Source organism: Penaeus monodon, chromosome 2, assembly GCF_015228065.2.
Source record: "Penaeus monodon isolate SGIC_2016 chromosome 2, NSTDA_Pmon_1, whole genome shotgun sequence".
NCBI classification, from domain to species: domain Eukaryota; kingdom Metazoa; phylum Arthropoda; class Malacostraca; order Decapoda; family Penaeidae; genus Penaeus; species Penaeus monodon.
This window is the reverse complement of record NC_051387.1, coordinates 61,400,240-61,412,765: the sequence shown is the minus strand read 5'-3', so window position 1 is coordinate 61,412,765 and position 12,526 is coordinate 61,400,240. Positions and strand designations below refer to the sequence as shown.

Below are 12,526 nucleotides of genomic sequence, written 5' to 3'. Positions count from 1 at the left end.
AAAGCCCCATAAAAAAAACGGGGTTTTAAATTAATTTAAAAAAAAATAAAATTAAAAAAAAAATAAAAAAAAAAAACGAAAGGAGATTCAAAAAGCTGTTCGAGTACCCCGTATAATTCAGGTTCATCCGTCCATTTTTCCCGCTCATGCAGGGTTCTCTTTTCCGTTTTTCGCCGTATCTTTGCTGTGCAGATCTGAGAGGGACGGAATGACAAAAGATCCTGCCTAAATTTACATTCTTGCCGTAATGATTCTGCGGTGCGGAACCACAGTTGACAGTTATGTGCGCCGTCATGGGAGTGACGCCCACTAAAAACGAATTTCCTTCTCTTTGGATGTCTTTTGACCAGGAATCCTGTCCATGGCTGAATCCGACATACGGTGATCCCTTTTTGGGCAATCCCAGTACGGGAAGATGACATCAATCCCCTTAAAAAGCGGGGAAAAGGTCAGAGACTTTTAGCAAAAAACCTTATATGGCCCCCTGCGACATATAGTGTGCCGTTTACAGTGCAAAGAGAAAATTCCCATATGCGGGGGATTTAGGTATGGGGCTTTTTACTGAGATTCTCTGCAACAATTTCCCGACAGTATATAGGTATAGCAGATTAAAAACTATTTTTTTGGAGTATGGAGGGTTTTTCATCCGGGCGGCCCAAAGCTGGAGGAGCCCATTTTGGGGGATACACGGGGTTTTATTCTTCCAGTGTGGGAACGTGGATTTTTTTTCCCTTGTCCAGAGCAAAACTTAGGACATGTACCTTATCATTGCCTTTTGGGAGATCTTTTTTGAAGTTTTACTTCTGTCATTCGTGTGGGACACACGAAGTAAGAAGGGGGGGTCGTGGGTAAGCCTGGGGTACCCCTTAAAAGTGAAAATTGAAACAAGGAAGAACCCCAAGAGGTTTACCAGCTGTAACCACAGGCGAGTAGACCAACCTTTGTTTGTATGTGGTTGCACCCCAAAGACCCATCGGCGAAGTGGAAAGAGTTATAGCTTTTTGACCGGCTCAGGATCAGCGTGGGGAAAAAAAAAATGGAAAACGTGGGCAAAAAGATATGTTTTTAGTGTAGGGTGTTTAAACCATAGGAATATGGTCATTGGACAAGAAATAACCAAGAGAAAGTGGGGGGAAAAAAAACCAATGAAAAAAGAGAAAGATAGAGGCCAGGTGAGCGACAAAATGTGTGACGAAAGGGTCAGTCTCAGAGAGACCCCACACTGGTGCATCTAAAACCTTTACCCGTGATTTACCGAACAATTATTGTACGGATCTCCAAGTTTTATTAAAAAAATTCTGAACCCAAGATTAGGAAATATGAATAAGCAAAAAATAATAAAGGGAAAAAAACAACCCTTTCATTTTTCCTTTTGATTTTAATTAATCCCAAGTATTGGAACCTCATCCTCAAAGTCAGTGGGGCAGTTTCCCTTTTAATTGTGGAAGAAATATTGATAAAAAAATAAGTAAAGCCTACGACCGCTCGGAAACACCACAAGGACTGCCCAGTCCTTAGCTGACTGGGTGCCTCTGGCTCCCCTGTTGATCTTCACATCAGCTCTAGCATCCAGCCATACCAGTGAGTACTCACAACCATGATAAACACTCCCTAAAGAGATAAGATACCAGTCCGAGTAGTAGATGCATACTCATCTACTACACTGGTGACCCATGGAGTGAAATAAGGTATTTGTGCTCAGTCACTCGGAAGGGGGAGTACTGTAGCAGACGACCGAAAAGGGAAAAGTCAGCATACTTCCCAGGTTGGGTCACATCAGGTCCACAGCCATGTCCTCACACTCTTGGCAGCAGGTGCTTCTCTTGACTCACTGAAAAAACCTGACTGGCTGAAGACAAACCCAGTCTCTTATAAACGCAGGCTCCCTCTTTCCCAGCTGGTTAATAGGCCCCGTGTATTTAACCCTCGCCCCGTTTGGCAAGAATACATGCCTGCCCCGTAACACAGGGTTTTTTTTTGTATTCACACATAGTGGTCTACATGTGCTTAGTCTCAAGGGGTCATTATTAGTCCTACCTTTTTCACCTGTTTTCCCTTTCTGATTTGGAAAAGGATCTTTTTCATTTTTTCATTGTCTTAAATGTTAACAAGATTTTTAAAAATACTTTAATAACAACATCAATAAAATAAAAACAGTATGAACAATTGTATTAAAAAAAAAAGCATTTTTCCCCGCAATTCAAGGAATGGGGAAATCAAGATCAGTCAGTAGGGCTATGAAGATCTTGGAGGCTGAGCACATGTGGACCCATCTGTAGTAAAAAATTCACAAAAACTTACAAGACAAAACATAAATCCGGGGTGATTGGGTAGCTGCAGAATCCAGAACCAAGACCTTCCCGATCTCAGACAAACATGAAAACAGCCAGCAATCAGGACTGCCAGCCCTTTAGCGACTGGGAGCCTACCAGCTCCCCCATTGATCTCCGCTTCACTAGAGCACACAGCGATAACTGTGGGAACTCACACACAACAATACACTCCATAAAGAGAAAACTAGCCCAGTTCAAATAGCAGATGCATACCATTTACTACACCAGAAAACAAATAAATGTGCTAGACATCAAAGGTCACATAGCATCATGAAAAAGGGTATTATGGAAAATTTGGGGTAAAAAATGAGATAACAATCAAAAAGGGATAGAAAGAGCTAATGGAGCACAGCGGGGATTTGTAAAAGGAGAAGGGGTTAAGGGTATAGGGTGATCAAATGTCTGAGGAAGGAAAGTATGAGGAATTGTGTAACAATCTACGCAATGAATCATAGTTAACTAGGTATACAAACAAGTTTTTACAGTGGGGGAGATAAAAAACAGTTCGGGGAACCCTTTCTGGAGGGGTCACGTGTACAAGCAAAACATACTGCTTGGTCTTGCGGGGGTGCAGCTGTACATGCGGCAACGCCCCCAGAGTGAGTGGAGCAGGGCATTCACTTCATCTAGCGGACTCCTGTTTCCTAGTGTTTGGCCATTGCCAGAAATCACCAGTTTATTACACTCAGAGATTCTGTTACCCATCGGCATGGGGTTAAGGGAGGAATGAGGTTGGGCAGGGATAGGGTTTACCAGTGAGGTCACTCAGGGTAGATAGTAACAAGATCAGGACTCAAACTGTGGGCAAGGTGTGAACGATAGGAACAACTGCAAAAGGAAAACTGCCTGCATGTTTTGAAGACAGAGGAAGGTATTGGCAGAGTGAGGGACGTAGGAGGAATCACAAAGAATCGATTCCACTTGGCTGGGCCAAAGAATATCAAAAAAGCAGTAGAAGGACAAGGGGGGAAGAGATGGGAATGAGCTACTAATATGGAGTGGAGGACAATAAGGATGAAGACCCAGAAATTAAAGGGGGAAAGGGGGTTTAGACAATGAAGACTGTGCAGTAGGAGGAGGAGTAGAGGATGTTGGGAGAGAGGAAAGGGTGTATTATGGCGGTTGAGTAATGACCTGGGTGGATAATTTTGGAATCGACAAAGCTGACAGAAAATATCGAGGAGGGAGTATCCATATCAGTGGTCAAAGCAGTGGTCAAAGAAGGAAGAGTTGGGGAAAAACCAGAGAAATCAAATTTAGAAATGCTAGTTGATGATGGGGGAGTCTTAATCCCCCTAACAATGGTAAAAATTTTCTTTAATGGCCATGGTGAGTCTGAAATAAATGGGGAGAGGATATGGTCTACCCCTCAGGGTCCACACAAGGGATAGAGCTTTGTGATTAACCAAGGGGATACCATGCCAATGGCTCCGCGAAGTCTTTCAGAACTGGTACAAAGCCAACCCTTTCATCCTTTCAGCACAGCTCTCACAATCTTAGGGAGTGGACAGAAGAAGGGGATGTAGAGAAGGAAAAGTAAAGGGGAGAAAAAAAACACCAGAAAAATCAGTTGAGGCGAGGGTCTAGGCCCAGGTCTATAAAGCTGTTTTCCGCAACTAAACTGGGATTCTATGGGCAGTAACATCACAAGCTGCTATTTCTACCATATTCTTACTATGGGAGACGTGTAGCTTTCCCCTAGAGTGCCCTAGATAAAAAAAAAAATTTCCTGACGAACTCTCTTGCTTTACTCTAAGTTTGTAACAGCTTAATTGGATTACAACTAAAATAAAAAAATCTATTTTGCCTACTGCAATTTTGCTTCCCGGTCTTCACAAAAACTATCTTATATTTAGTCTTTATTTTAAAATCCAAAGATTTTCGGGAGAGTCGATTATAATACTGAAAAGCATAGGAAGGGACCCGGGTAACAGGTTAGACTGTGAAAATCTTTAGTCGATTCGTCATCCTTTCCTGTCAACTCACAACAACAACTACCTAAAAAAGTGGACTTTTTTCCCGACTTTTTTCCAAAATCTTTTGGTCTCTTTTGTAATTATATATCAATTTTACTTTTGGTTGGGATAAATAAGTATTCTTTTGTATGATGATATATCAGTCGACTGTAGATGGTTTGTATTTTCATTTATACAGAAGTTCAACGGACTGATTATAAAAGTAGGTTTAATGTTGAAAAAATTTTCCGTTATTTAACGGTCGGCTGCACAGCAGGGATAACGAATTTAAAAGGGGATAAGTTTATAAATCTCTGCCTTTAAATCAATTTCCTTAATTTAATAAAATATCACGGATAGATTAAAAGCGACATGAAATGCAAAAATTCTAAACATTTGCAACACGAAATCGATAACCCAATTTTGTCGTAAATGAAGACTGTCGAGGGAAAGAAGAATCTCAAATGCTTAGCAAATTTTGTGGTAGAGTGAACCAAAAAAATACATACATATTTTCTTCTTTTAAGGGTGGGTTATGTCTGAGCCGCCGTGGTCACAACATGATACTTAATTGAGGTTTTCATGTTGTGATGATCTTGGAGTGAGTACGTGGTAGGTCCCAGTCCTTTCCACGGAGAGTGCCGGTGTTACTTTTTTTTTTTAGGTAATCATTCTCTCTATTTTATCGGGCTTACATACACTTACATACATATTACAAGTATACTTATACACACATACACACACACACACAACACACCACACAACACAACCACACACCCCACCCCACACACACACACACACACACACACACACACACACACACACCACACACACACCACACAACAATATTTATTTTATATATAATAATAATATAATATATATATATAAAAATATATATATAAAAATTATATATATATATTGCACATTTTGGGAAAGAAAAAAAATTTTTAAATTGTAACTGGGGTCGTTCTTTTAAAATTCTAAGGCACGGGGGCATTTGCGACACCTTCCATATGTCTTTTTTTTTTAAAAGTAATCGAAAGGAAGAACTTTTAAATCAAAAAATTTTGTACGCAATTAAAATTTTACGGTACAAGGGATCGTTACGTTATAAACTGACCGGGGGACAGCGCTGCACCCTCGCGAAAAAGGGATTATAAAATTCGGGGACATTTAACCAACATTCTGAAGAGTTGGGTTTGGTGGGGAAATTTGAAGGCTGTGGCAAGTGGGGGGGTGTACTACGGGGAGTATATATAAAATATATATATATATATATATATAAATTATAATATTATAATATATATATATATATATATATATATGTATATATATATATATAATATAAATATAATATACATATAATATTATTTATATTGTAAAATTTATATATGTATATTTTTAATAATTATATATATATAATTATTTTAATATATAAATATATATATAATTTTGTGTGGGTGTGTTGTGGTGTGTGTGTGGTGGTGTTGTGTGTGTGTTGGTGTGTGGTGTTGTGTTTGTATGCGGGTGTTGTGTGGAGGGTAAAACAATCTACCATGTTGAACAGTAGTAAAAAAACGCCCTTTTCACCCCCCAAACCAGGCTTATGTTTCGCAGGGAACACTGTGCCCTTCCCCTACTCGAAGTTTGGGGAACCCATGGGTCCTTGTGTTCCGTGAAAGCGTAAATTTGGCGAGAAGGCGCCAGTTTTATAAGCGTCGGTGATATCCTCCTTAATTAGGAAGTATCACTCCAAGATCATACAACATAAAAATACAATTAGACCATGCTGCACAGCGTGTCAGAATATGAAAGGCACCAACAAAAAAAATCATCCGAACGTTTTATTCCTCCCCGCAGTCCCCTCGCCTTCCACACCCTCCCCTACCCATTATGCTGGCCACCCTTCGGAGAGACGCTACCTTCGCTTGCCCGCCCTTCCCTTCACTTAACCAACTGCCGTGTAAACCCGGTGCTTTTTTTCCCCCCCGATTTTTTCCCTCTCACTTCCTCTTCAGCCCGAAGGAAATCAAAGGTTTTGATACTTTTTTGGCCCAAATTTTCAAAAAAAGCTTTTTGTGCATTTTTTTTCAAACCCACACAAACAACAAAAAAAAAAAAAAAAAACCAATTAATTTTAATATATATTAAAAAAAAAATTTTTTTATATTTAATTTTTTTAAATTTTAATGAAAATAATTTTAAATAAAAATTAAAAATTATAATTTGAAAGAAAAAGAAAATTTTTTTAAATTTTTAATATAAAATTTTTTTTTTAATTGTACGCGGGGGTTTTTGTCTCTTGCAAAAAAGGAAAACAAAAAGGGGATGACGGGGTGTGTTAACATAAAAGGACCCGGGGAAACATCCCCAACTCCCCTTGGGGGAGGAGCGGAGGAACAAGCAGGGGGGGGATTGGGTTTTCCCGTGAAGCCCGTTTCCCGGGGACCAAAATTTGGGCCGTTTTTTGAGGGGGGCTTCTGAAAACCAAGGAGGAGGCGACGGGCTGTTTTTTACAGGGCTTGGAAAGAAAGCCCAAAAGGGCAAAAGAAAACCAGCCGCGACCCGTTTTGGTTGGTGGCGGGAAAGGGAAGGCGAGGGAAAAAGGTTCTATTTTGTTTTAAAGTGTCGGCCCATATCGTTCTAAGATGGCCAGCATAGGGAAAGGCTAACAGCGGAGAGTGATGAAGGAGGTGGCCCTTCTGAGGGCGGTTGGGGGAAAATAAAAAGGGAGAAGAGAGGAAAGGGGGCCGCAGAGGGACCTTGCAAGAGAAGAAGGCAGAAAAAGTTCTCCCAACGGATCCCAAGGAAATTTTCGTCGTGGGGCTGCAGAACCGGCCTCCAGGTGGGGAAAGGGGGGTGAGTCGGCAGGGGGGCTGGGGGGAAAAGGGGAAAAGGGGGGCCCCGGGTAAAATTTGCAAAGGAGGCAAGGGGGTTTTCTAAAACTCCAAGTGTGTTGGGGGTTTCCCCGGGGTTTTGGGGCGGGGCCCCCCGGGCCTCCAGCTGTGGGCGAAGCCAGTGGTCGCGAAAGGCGGGGTGGGGGCCGGGGTTGGGGGGGGCCCGGGGCCCCGGTTGTTTTTTTTTTTTTGGGGTTTTTTTTTTCGGGGGGCCGCAGTGGGGGGGGGCCTGGGAGGCATGTTGCCCAATTTGAAAGCGGCATCCCCCAGGGTGGACCAGGAGGAAGGCCCTGCAGCTGGAAACACGCTAAGGGGCCCCCGCGGGGGAAGTTTTGGGGGGCACTCCCGGCATCCCAACGGCCTTTTAACCAGCGGGCAGAGGCTTTGAAACGCCGTTTTGGGCACCCCCACCAGGCCGGGGTATATGGGCCCACTTGAAGAAGCGGACTCGTAGGTGGCGAGAATGTCCCAGCGGGCGCAGGATGTGGGGTGCTGGTAAGGGGCGTACCCTGGGCTGCGGAAGAGTGAGTGGTCCGGGCCGCGATTCTTTGTTGACGTTTTGCAGGCCCAGCAGTTGCAAATCTACGTCAAGCAGGCCCACCCTGAGGCCCTGCAGGTGGCGGGCGAGGGCCTTGGATTTCGGGGCCCTTTCCTGAAGGAAACCCAGGGGCCTAGGGCCAGTGCTCAGCCCCGCTGTGACCCCCGGGGGGCGGAAGGCAAAAGTGAAGAAGGTAGCATTGAGGAAGGTGAGCCCGAGAATTTTCAAGGTTTGTGTTGGGGCTGGGGAGGGGGAGGCACGACGTAGTCAGTGTCAGAGGGAGGGGAAAAACACGCCTTTAAACCCGGACGGATTGTCCCTTTCCCCAGATTGCTGCAAGGACTGTGGCAGGTATGGTACCATCCGAGTGCATGTCCAAAGGGCAAAGGGAAGTGGACAGGGGAAAATCGGACAGGCGGAAAAGGGGGGCCGAAACCCCCCGTCCTGGGTTTCCCCGGGCCCCGATTTGGGTAAGCTCCCGTTAACCAGCCGATGCGGGTGGAGGGCCAGTAGAGGGGAAATCCATGCCGCCGACAGTGGACACTGGGGCTGAGAAGACCTAGTGCGGCCGTTGTTGGCCACTATGGATTCCGAGCACACAGTATGTGGGTGTCAGGGGCATTGTGGGCTCAAGGGCCAGTGGAGGCCGTATTTGGGTGGGCAGCACGGTTTCAGCGGCTGACGGTGTTGTGGCCGATCTGGACGAGCATGCTTGTGGGGCCTTACTACTGAGCAGAGTAAGGGTGTGTGACCTTGGACGGGAAACGGTGAGGGTGCACGGGTGAAGAGGCCCTTGTTCCAGAGGTTGGTGGAAAAGGGGAGTTAGGGAGCGATGCACCTTGCCCCCAGGACGAAATTTGAATCGGTTTCGATATCAAGAGTGATGCGGGGGGAGGGCCCCGTGGAAACCCATCCAAAAACCTGGAGCGGGTGATGGGGTGCGGTTGGGCGGAGCCTTTTTGGACCAGGGAGGGTTAGTTTCGTGTTGGGAGCTAACTTCTCTGATAAGGCCAGAAGGTGCCAGCTGGTGCAAAGCTGGGCACTGTGAGGAAGAGGGCATCCAGAAAAGGGCGTCGGGGAGCAAGGGGTTGGGTTTGGGGTGGGGCCCTTTCCGACTTCCCCCGAGGGCTTGGCCCGTGGGGTTTCCATGGGCCAGGAAATACTCCCGGGGCCATGGTGAAAAAGAAGATGACGTTTGCCCCAGTCGGGGATGGGGACGTGGAGACGCTGACGAGATGAGGACGAGCATTGGGCGGTGAGGGGATGCAACAGACGTCGGGACCATGAGCCCGGCTTGGGGGAGAGATACCCTAGGGTGCCAGCCAATTACGCCCCCCACACCTCCTCCAGAGCGACCCCCCGCGGGGGCGAAGAAATCCAGTGGGTGAAAGTTTTTTTGGGGTTTGAGAATTGATTTACAATCGGTTTTCTTTTTTTGAAAGAATTTTTTTTGTTCCTGATGATAATTTATTTAAATTTTTTGTAGTTTTTTTAGGTATGTTTCAGGTAGTTTAGAGCAGACGGGCGTTGCTTTTATAAGGGGGGGTAGGCTACGCCGTGGGTCTTTTTCTCTGTGCGAAAAATGTGTTAAAATGAAAAGGATGACCTGGGCATGTGTTAACATGAAAAGGTCCTGGGAAAATGTCGCAACTGCTGTGAGGGAGGAGCTGGGGAACAAGCGAAAGAGACGGAGTTGGGGCGCTCCTGTTAAGACCCCCGGGTGCCCTGTGACCGAGATAAACCCGGTGTGCCCTGTTTTAAGCTGTATTGTGCGGTGAATGCTGGTTTTCCCCCCCGATTTTGCCATAGAAAAAATGTACGGGTAAAAAACTTGTGAAATAAAGGAAAACTGTCATTTGTGTTTATTTTTGTGCCCTGCCTCCCAGGGGGCGTTTCCTCTCCTGGGTTCTGGGACGCTGTGGGTTCGGGGCCCCTTGGGGCTGTTAGTGTTCCGACCCGTATATAACACGCCGTCTGCCTGCCTGCTTGGTTTGGGGGCAGAGAGAGAGGTGGCCGGCGTAACAATTATATATATAATATATATATAATTATATATTATATATATATATATATTTGTGTGGTGGGTGTGTGTGTGTGTGCGCGCGCGCGCGGCGGGTGGTGTGTGGTGGTGTGGGGGTGTTATTTATATATATATAATATATAAATATATATTTATATATATATGTGGTGTGGTGGTGTGTGTGTTATATATATATATATATATATATTAAAATTTTAAATAATAAAAGTGTGTGGGGTGTGTGTTGTGGGGTGGTGGTGTGTTGGTGTGTGGTGTGTGGGGTGGTGGGTTTCTGTGTATGGTGTGTGTGTGTGTGTGTGTGTGGGGTGGTGTGTGGGGGTGTGTGTGTGGGTGTGTGTGTGTGTGTGGTGTGTGTGCGTGTGTGTGTGTGATAGGAAACAGAGGAAGAGGGAAACCCAAGACAAGAAAGAGCGGGGCAAAATCCCAAAATATTTCGATTGTCGATGGGAAAGTGGAAGAAAAGCGTAAACGAGTTTAGGGGCGAAGGTGGTGGGGAGGTCCACGGTGCCAAATGAGCATACCGTATTGATGATGATATATATACATAATATACATATATTTTATATATTATATATATATAATATTATATTAATAATATTATATATATGTGGTGTGGTGTGGTGTGTGTGGTGTGTGTGTGTGTTTATATATATAATATATATATTATATATATATATAAAATATATTATATAATGCATACAAAAATATATACAAAATAATATGTGTGTGTGTGTGTGTGGTTTTTGGGTTGTGGTGTGTGGTGTGTGTGTGTGTGGTGGGGTGTGGGGTGTGTGTGTGTGTATGTGTGTGGTTGTATGGTGTGGGTGTGGTGTGGTGTGTGTGTGTGTGTTGGTGTGTGTGTGTTGGGGGTGTGGTGTCCCTATATACTTTTTCTCGAGGTTGAATATGCAGTTTATATGATATTTTTAAAATATATATTTAAAATTTAAAAGTAAAAAAATAAATGATGATCAAAAAAGAATGCAAAAAAATCGCGTGAAAACCCCCGCTAATATCACAATAGCAACAATATTTTTTAAAAAGAAAATGATAAAAAGTTTTAAAAATGAAGAAAACGTCTAACATGAATCACTAAGTAAAGATAAATAAATGTGATATTAATAATAATAATTAATAATAATAAAATAATAAAATAAATAAAATAAAAGATACCCCAAACCCAGAAAACTAAGCTGGTTTTTTTCAGGACACGATATCGTAATATAGAGTAATTAAAAAATTTTTCCCTTTGTACTTATATACTATCGAAAAATGTATTTAGAATATCGCATGGAAATTTTTCAATTATAAATTTTAGTGCAAAAGAGTTAAAAAATCTGAAAAGCCTTCACCTACATTAAAAGGGAAATATAAAGACACTACACAACCGGAATTAAGCGGTTTTTACATCTGCGGCAACCGAATTCTTCATGAGACGGAAAAAAAAATTTTGGGTGAACGGGGCAGAAAGTATCAGCTGAATTGGTTGTGGTTTAAACTGGTCCCGGCATCAAGTTGATAAATCAGATCTAAGTGAAGCTGGGAGGAGGTTTTCAGCCTAAGAGAGTTTACCGAAATGTTCAGGCTTTCTGGGGTCACGCGAAAAATGAATTTTGTTCGACCAAAAGATATTTTGGGAATATCAGCCGCGATCAGTTTAAAAGAAAGGTAAGGGCCTTTTTGGGAAAAATGGGCCTTTTAAAATTTTGGAGCTCCCCTGATTTTTGTCCTTAAAAGTGGCACAATGTAGCTGGAAGTACAATCTTTCTTTCTTAGGCATGATCTGGCTATATTTTCATTTTTTTATTGCAGCCATAGTCACCGGGGTTATATGGTCTAAAAAGTATGAAGAACCCTGCAACGAGTTGCACTGGGAGGACCTCTGTGCTTTTTGGGACTCTAAGAAAAAACAAACCCGCACCAAGAGATTTTGGGAAAAAAAGGGGGTTGAGAGAGCCGTGATTGCCATGAAAAGGAAACTGGGCAAGGTCTTCTTGGGGTTTTCTGCTTTTGTGGGGGGCCAGAGGCACAGAAAACTAGTGGACTTACCAGGGGGTGTGGTTTTAGGGGCAAAGATTCCACAGTTGGGGGGTGGTAAATTTTTAAAAATTTCAAATCTTCCCTGAGAAAAATAAAAAAGATGAATAATTTTTAAATTTTTGTACTAGTAATATGTATAATCCTCCGAGGGTTTTAGATCTTTCACAACCCTGCCAGTGGCTACAACCCCTCGGATGTGGAGAATACGGGATGCCGGTGGGAGCAGCAGGGGTTCTTCAAAGGGGAAGGGGGGAAAGGAGAAGTCATCGGGGTTCTTCCGCCACCAATGAACAGGGAGTTCACTCGGCCGGGGCCCGAGGTGAAGATCCCTGTTACATTGGGGGGCGGAAGAACCATGATGAATTCTCCTTCCTCCTTGCCTTCTGAAAAAACCCCTGCTGCTCCACCAGGCATACCAGTCATTCTCCAATCACGAGGGTTTACCCACGGTTTAGGGGTTGTGAAAGATCTGAAACCATCTGGAGGATTAGTATCAGTTTACTATGTACAGAAATTAAAAATTATTCATCTGTTTATTATGTTCTCAGGAGAAGATTTGAAATTTGAAATTCCCCAGCCACAAACAACTGTTGGTAACTTTGACCCTAGAACCACATCCCCCTGAGTAAAGTCCACTAGCTTCTGTCCCTCTGGCACCCCAACAAAGCTAGCAAACCCTAAGATAGACCTTGGACCAGTTTCTATTCAATGGCAAATCACAG

The 12,526-nt window shown here is 43.6% G+C and overlaps 1 protein-coding gene across 1 annotated transcript in view; it reads right to left on the bottom strand.

The window, feature by feature from the left end:
• LOC119584409 (ubiquitin carboxyl-terminal hydrolase 46-like) overlaps positions 1-12,526 on the bottom strand; it is a gene marked incomplete in the record, with an annotated part of 69,624 nt that overhangs the window by 36,613 nt on the left and 20,485 nt on the right.